The sequence below is a fragment of the Cebus imitator genome, unplaced genomic scaffold (genome assembly GCF_001604975.1).
Source record: "Cebus imitator isolate Cc_AM_T3 unplaced genomic scaffold, Cebus_imitator-1.0 Scaffold23, whole genome shotgun sequence".
Taxonomy (NCBI): domain Eukaryota; kingdom Metazoa; phylum Chordata; class Mammalia; order Primates; family Cebidae; genus Cebus; species Cebus imitator.
In genome coordinates, this window is record NW_016107338.1 from 8,683,797 (window position 1) to 8,691,271 (window position 7,475).

At 46.9% G+C, this 7,475-nt stretch overlaps 1 long non-coding RNA gene across 1 annotated transcript in view; it reads left to right on the forward strand.

Annotated features, from left to right (window-relative positions):
- LOC108299705 overlaps nucleotides 1-3,885 on the forward strand; it is a 6,787-nt gene extending 2,902 nt beyond the window's left edge. The window contains exons 2-4 of the long non-coding RNA XR_005199008.1: nucleotides 2,384-2,470; nucleotides 3,082-3,223; nucleotides 3,799-3,885. This is a non-coding gene — a long non-coding RNA (uncharacterized LOC108299705). The remainder of the gene's footprint in view (nucleotides 1-2,383; nucleotides 2,471-3,081; nucleotides 3,224-3,798) is intronic.
- The last annotated feature ends 3,590 nt before the right edge of the window (nucleotides 3,886-7,475 follow it).

Below are 7,475 nucleotides of genomic sequence, written 5' to 3' on the forward strand. Positions count from 1 at the left end.
TTTTCCCCAGACAGAGTCTTGCCTTATCGCCCAGGCTGGAGTACAATGGTGTGATCTTGGCTCACTGTACCCTCTGCCTCTGAGTTCAAGCAATTCTCCTTCCTCAGCCCCTGAGTAGCTGGGACCACAGGCGAACACCACATGCCCAGCTAATTTTTTTATTTTTAGTAGAGACATGTTGGCCAGGCTGGTCTCGAACTCCGGACCTCATGATCCAACCCCCTCGGCCTCCCAAAGTGCTGGGATTACAGGCATGCACCACCTTGCTCAGTGAAAATCTGTGCTCCTAACCACTGCCCACTGCCTTCTCTTAATGCAGGGGCTATTCCAGCACCTGACAGGCCAATCTCAAAGTTTTGCTGCTCTTCTAGAAAATTATGGGATCTCTATGGAAACAGAATTTCTGGTGGCCTACCTGATATCTCAGGGAGGCCAGTTGGGAAATCAGGTTAGACACACCCTCGTCCCCTCCTCATCCCAATTTGTGCTACAATAAGTGCTGGCATACAGCCCTGTACTTTCTTCACGCCGCCTGGCATGGGCACTACTACGGGCAAAGACCTGCCCGCACCAGCGCGGGCCGGCACCTAAAGTGTAGGGCAGCTGTGTGGCAGCCTGCACAGAAACAGTCTGCAATAGTAACACCTTGTGGCGGCCTCTGAAGCAATCATCAGGGGAGCTGCTGGACTTCCCCATTCTCTCCATCAGGCCTGCAGATGAAGTACTGACTTCCTGGAACCCAGTGCTTAGGATTCTTAGAAAGTTTAAAGGGACATTTAGATGATCCGATTTCCTGCTAACAAAAGTAGATGGGAGTTAGGGATAAAAATGAGAAACATGGCCTTATTGGTACATCATATTTGTATAGATTGCCACCCCTGGGACTGTCCCCAGAACAGGGCCCAGAACATGGAGAGGTGTGTCAGGTAGCCAACTGTCCTGGGCTACCTGCAGTGTTGTCCCCCAGAAGCTCTCCAGCTCCATTTACAGTGTCTGAGCAGGGGCTCAAAGGACAGCCCCACCATGGGGGATCAGCCCTAGAAGCTGTCTCTCCCTCTCTAGTGGGCCCAACTGGTTTCCAGGTAATAAAGCTGCAGTGAATGCAACTTGTCAGCTAGTTGCTCTCAAACTCTGACTTGGTTTGGTAAGTCTGTGTCTTGTTGTCATACCACTGGCTGAAAAGTCCACTTCCCTGTCATCAGATTGCAGAGGACACAGGGGCTCTTCTGAAACAGGAAGCAAGCTCTTTTCTGAGTGTTAATTTTATTTGCTGTATGTACATTTTAGCAGATTAAGCACTTAGGGTTGTGATTTTAAAAATATTTCTTCTTTGGGCCAAGGAGTGTTTTAATAAAGCTAAGTTCTCTGTATAAAGCTACTCCAAATCCCTGACTAATTAATTCCTAAAGAAACAGCACGTGGCTCACAATTACTGGCGGCCTCTCTTCATAAACAGAAACACCAGGGGAGAGAGCCGGCAGCAGCACAGCAGCCCGGACCGTGAGTGAACCAACCTACAGATGTGGCTTTTTGTGACGTTTTACATGAAACTCCGGATTTTAAACTCTTTTTGGAGAAGCAGGCAGTCTGACAATAGTCGTTTTGGATTCTCATAAGGCCATAAAGAATGGCTGCCACCTTCTGAGGGGCATGGTGGGTGCCCTGTTCTGCCAGAATTGCCAACATGCCTATTGTCTTAGACTTGCCCAAGGTGTCACAGTCAGACACAGACTCCCTTATTCATGCTCCTGCCTGGTGCCCATGGGACTTGAATTTTCTCCCCTTGGAGTGGTGCGAGGCTCTACAGACACTTTTCGTCCCCGTCCCCTGCAGACAGCAAGCTCCTGGAACACATGTCACATGCGTTTCACTTCCTGCTCTATTGCTACCACCCAGTGTGGGCTCTCAATACATGTTGAAGGCAAGGATCAATGAATAAATGGGCAACTATCAGCTGTAGCCAGGTATGTGCCAGGTATGGTGCTAGGCACCAAAAGGGCCACAAAGTTGTTATAAGCCACACAGTATCAGGGAGCTCACGGCATAGTGAGAGAGAGAAAAAGCTTATGCAGTGTGTGTGTGGAACTTTAAGCAAACATGCTGCATAGCAGTAAAAAGAATGACTTTGCCTGCCCCTGATGAAAATTCAGCAGGGCTGTGCCCTCTCTTGCCACCTTCAGGAAACAGCAGTCTTACAGTCCTTTGCCCCTCTGAGTTACAACCACTGTCTCCTATCAGGAGAATGTCCAGTGCTACATCATCATCAACACTTTGAACTTGATGTGGCATTGCATGTTCTCCCATCTCCCCAGCCACCCGAGAAGGGAGATGCGGTAGGTTCTCTCTTACTCTCTCTCCCAGCCCCTCCTTTTCCCACCAACAGGCTAATGAGATTGCTGCCCGTAGGAGAAAGGATAAAATCACAAGGTGGCGCCGTTGTCTCCAGATGTCAAGGTCTTCTGGATGGCAGGTGCGTAAAGGTGACTCTTGTGATCACGGGTGCTTTGGGTGTTCCTCAGAGATCCCGTAGACTGGGGGCTTGTCCACAGTTCCCAGGACTCTGCCATGTGGAGCCAGGAGAATGTGAAGTTCACCTCGCACTTCCTCCCAGCTGAGGTTGCCACATAGCCCCTACCAGCCTGGCCATATTGGGTGGCATTTCAGATGTCCCCGCAATGGCTGCCTTGGAGACTTTCCACTGGTCCTCAAGAAGCAACAGCGCTCCCCTCGCTCTGCCTTCGGTGGAGGGCAGTTCCTTCTCTCTCTGCCTGGCCCGAGGCTGCTTCGGCTCTCTCAGGCCCTGGTCCCTGGAGCCCCCCAGCTACAGAGAACCTTGATTTCTCCTTTTCTCTTGTAGGCTCACAGCATAGCCCTGTCCCAAGACATCATCCCAAATTACCTCAACCATTCTATCGTCTCCAAGCTGATCAGGGGAGGGAGGACCAAGAATCTTGAAACCTAAACACTACATTTGATGATCTCCCTCAAACTTATTTTGGAATCTGATATCTCTTTAACAAAAATTATAAAAATGGAGGCAAAGAGAGCCCTATTTTTACATCTTGTTCTAATAAATAACAGGTACCCTTAAAAGAATGCAGACAAACACTTCTATGGAAATTTAAAGGAGCATAAGCCTTCTTCCAGTATAGGGAGAGAACCAAGGAAGACTTCCTGAAGGAAGTGGCCTTTGAGTGGGCCTTGGATCATGTGGAGATCAGGGGTGAGAGTATTCCGGGCGAAGAGTCCAGCATAGGGAAGGCTCACAGGCAGGAACTGTGTCATATTAATGCTGTCTTAGAGATATATCCATTGCCGGAAACAGATACTCAAATTACTTCGAAGAGAGAATTGAAAAGTTTTCTATGAACACCTCCAGAACTGTGGTTCTCAAAGTGCAATCCCTGGGCCAGCAGCATCACCTGGGAACTTGTTAGAAATTCAAATTCTCAGATTCCACCCCAGAGCCTTTGAATCAGAAAGGAACCCCAGGAACTGGTGGTAGCAGCCCTCTTGCAGGCCCTCCAGGTGATTCTCATCCAGGGAAGCTTGGGAACCCCTGGGATGGAATATTCTCGGGAACCCCTGGGATGGAATATTCTCAGGAACCCCTGCTTTGTGAAGAACTGATGACATAGGCTGTTTCTAGGGAGGAAATGGGGCTGCTGGGTGCACAGGTGAGGTAGGTGGGAGGCCTTGTAATTGTGTACCATGTGTGTATACTACCTATTAAGAAAATGAGAAACTAATGTGTTTAATCCCCTGTCTTTCCCCATCTACTTCTCTCCTACCCTATAGCTGCTCCTCCACCTCCCTCCTCAGAAGGTGTTCGGTTCCTGGGTAAGCTGGTTTTCTGTTCTCCCTTCCCCACTCTTCTCTTGCCTGGTCTTTATTACAAGGTGTGCCAAGCCTCATAAGGACAGTTGAAGAGAACAGAAGAGAGACTGCGCTAGTGGCTGTAGAATTCTGCCAGGAAAGCTGGAGGTGGGCAGGAAGTCTATGAATTCAACCATGCTAATAATTTCAGTTGGAAATTAAGAGTAAACCCATCTCTACCCCCTTTTCGGTTATCAAATATGCATTGTTTTCCTCTTGTGTTGGCCTTTTGTGTCTGTTTCACTCTCACCTTGACTCGGCCCCCGTGAGCTAACTCCAACCTAACTCCAGCCATAGAGAAACCATGGAGAGGTTTGTCCAGTGTCTGGAAGATGGACTGACTGCTGAAATAGGAGCAAAAAGAACCTCCTAGCAGGTCAGCCGTACCCAAAGACAGCCACGTGGAAATGGACAGTGGTGCAAGGACAAGTGTCCAGCAGAGCAGGCAGCAAACGCCCCAGGTGCCATAACTCCTTAAAGGCCCAAGTATCTCTGCTGACCCAGTGAGTGCCCCTCAGCTTGTGGTGTGAGACTGAGCTTATAGATCTTACCTCAACTCGAGAAACTCAATGTAGTGATGAGCTGATTTATAGAGTTTGCTAATTCCTGTGGTGTAAATACTCATAGCATGGCCAGTTTCAGGCAACCAACGTGAAGTCACTGAACTCAAAGTTGGGAAGAGATTTACCTAACAGGGGACATAGTTACTGGACTTCATAGAGAAAGCTACTAAACCATATGTGCCCCTGGGGTCCAGAAATCCACTTCTGGTTGGAACTGACCTATATGGTGCCAAGTGTGCATCTTCTAGGGGAACACTAACATTTGTGTGTCCTCCTCTGGTTTTGCAGCAAGCCTCTTCCCTAAGGGCCTTTGACTAACATTTGCTACATTTTGTATTCATTGGGAGTCTGGGTGTGGTCGCTTATGTCTGTAATCCCAGCACTTTGGGAGGCCGAGGCAGGCAGATCACTTGAGGTCAGGAGTTCGAGACTAGCCTGACCAACATGGTAAAACCTTTTCTCCACTAAAAATACAAAAATTAGCCCTGCATGGTGGTGCACACCTGTAGTCCCAGCTACTTGGGAGGCTGAGGCAGGAGAATCACTTGAACCTGGGAGGCAGAGGTTGCAGTGAGCTGAGACTGTGCTGCTCTACTCCAGCCTGGGTGACAGAGTGAGACTCCATCTCAAAAAAACCACAAATTTTGTATTGATTGAGCCAGGTAATTTATTGATTTTTCTTTTCATTCAAATTTTATTTTTCTTCATTCAAATTTTATTTTTCTCACTCTGTCACCTAGGCTGGAGTACAGTGGTGCGATCTTGGCTCACTGCAACCTCTGCCTCCTGGGCTCAAGCGATCCTTCCACCTCAGCATCCTTAGTAGCTGAGAACACAGGCACACACCACCACGCCCAGCTAATTTTTGTATTTTTTTGTAAAGACAGGGTCTCACTATGTTGCCCAGGCTGATCTTGAATTCCTGGCTCAAGTGATCCACCTGCCTTGGCCTCCCAAAGTGCTGGGATTACAAGCATGAGCCCCTGTGCCTGGCCTTAATTTTTTTGAGTGCTGTGAAAGAAATAAGCCATTATTATGAGTTTTCCTCCTTTAGAATTAATGAGTCAGTGAAGGGTCAGAAGAAAGGTCCCTTGTAGAAAGTCGGGCAATATTTACAAGTCATAATATTACAAATAGGCACGTTATTAAGAATAATCTTCTTAACCAGCAACGTTTATAACAGGACTACTCTCTGCCAGGCCCTGAGTTAAGTGCTCCATGAATACTACCCACTCCTGCCCCGCAGGCCTCTCAATAGCCCTCCAATGTAAGAAGTAGGTACCTTTACTTCATCACTGATGGCCACACACATCATTATTTTATATGCTGCTAAAAAAGGGAAATAAAGCCAATTCATTGACACAAAGTATTTCTTAGCCCTTAGAATTTTTATTTTACCATTGCTGAAAGAGCTTATTTAGATTTCCTTCAACAAAGATGGTTACTGCATATCACTCTTGTGCATAGATAATAGGGAAAATACAAGTGAAATGAATAGGTAAAGCTGTTCCCCAAACTTCCTCTGATCTAGGGCCCACTCTTGTGATCAGCCTGGCCTAGTCCATGAGATCCGAGTTTTACCCACAGTGCTGTCATCTGTGGCAAGAGTGTTGGTACGTCAGCATTGCCTCAAAGAGGTTTCACTCTTGTCTCTAGGGCTCTCTCTCCCGCAGCTGACATCCGGTCTGCAAGTTCTGATGTGTATGCCCAGGTGAGAATGACTACATTCACAACTCCTTCCAGCCCCACAGCACCTTAAGACACATCTCCATGTCAGAGATGTTAAGATGTGAAAAGGGTATATTTTAGAGTCCTTGAAATACATTAGCACTCACTTAAATTATTCCCATTTTATATATAAGGCATAGGAAACTTTAAGGCCGGGCACTGTGCCTCACGCCTGTAATACCAGCACTTTGGGAGGCCAAGACGGGTGGATCACAAGGTCGAGAGATCAAGACTATCCTGGCCAACATAGTGAAACCCTGTCTGTACTAAAAATACAAAATTAGCTGAGTGTGATGGCGTGTACCTGTAATCCCAGCTACTCAGGAGGCTGAGGCAGGAGAATCACTTGAACCTGGGAGGCGGAGGTTGCATGCCACTGCACTCCAGCCTGGGCAACAGAACGAGACTCTGTCTCAAAAAATAAAAAGAAAGAAAAAGGACATTAGCAATGGTAGGTACGGTTATAGAGAGATCGGAGCCCTTTTGCATTGCTTTTGGAACCAGGAAATGGTGCAACTGTGTGGAAGGCAGCTTGGCTGCCCCTCAAATGGTTAAACAGGGAGTTATCGTATGCCCAGCAATTCTACCCCTAGGTACCTGAGAGAATCAAAAACCTATGTTCACACAATTTCTTGTATGTGAATGTTTATGGTAATATAATGTAATAGAATAGAATATAGCTAAAATGTGGAAACAGCCCAAATGTTCATCAACAGAATGAATAAGCCAAATGTGGTGTTTCCAGGCAGCAGTCTATCATTTAGTTATTGTAGAGGCTAAAGCAACGAATTCCATCTTGGATGCTAATCTGCCATTTCAACTTCTGATAAACCTGTTTGGGGAATGCCTCTAAGATTTCTGCTTTATCTACTATGTACTGTAAATCCTCCCCTTAGGCAAATTCCTTCTAAGGCATGGATATCTTTTCCCTATGGTATATAAGCCCTGGGCCTGGGGGGTCATGGTGTGAGGATTCACTGTCTCCTACTGCCAGGGACATGGCTTCCATTCCTAAATCCCTATTAAATGTTTATTTCCGAGAAACTGGATTGTCAGTCTCTTTCTGGCCTCTCAACTCCCTTGGCCTTTGGAGGCAGGTTTGCACAGACTGAATCATTGCAGAATAGCCATAAAAAGGAATGAAGTACTGATGCGTGCTACACCATGGATGAATCTTGAAAACATTCTAAGTGAAAGACGCCAGACGAAAAAGACCATGTATCATATGGTTCCATGTATAGGAGATATCCCGAATTGGCAATTCTATAGAGTTAGAAAGTAGACTAGTGGTTGCCAGGCACTGGGTGG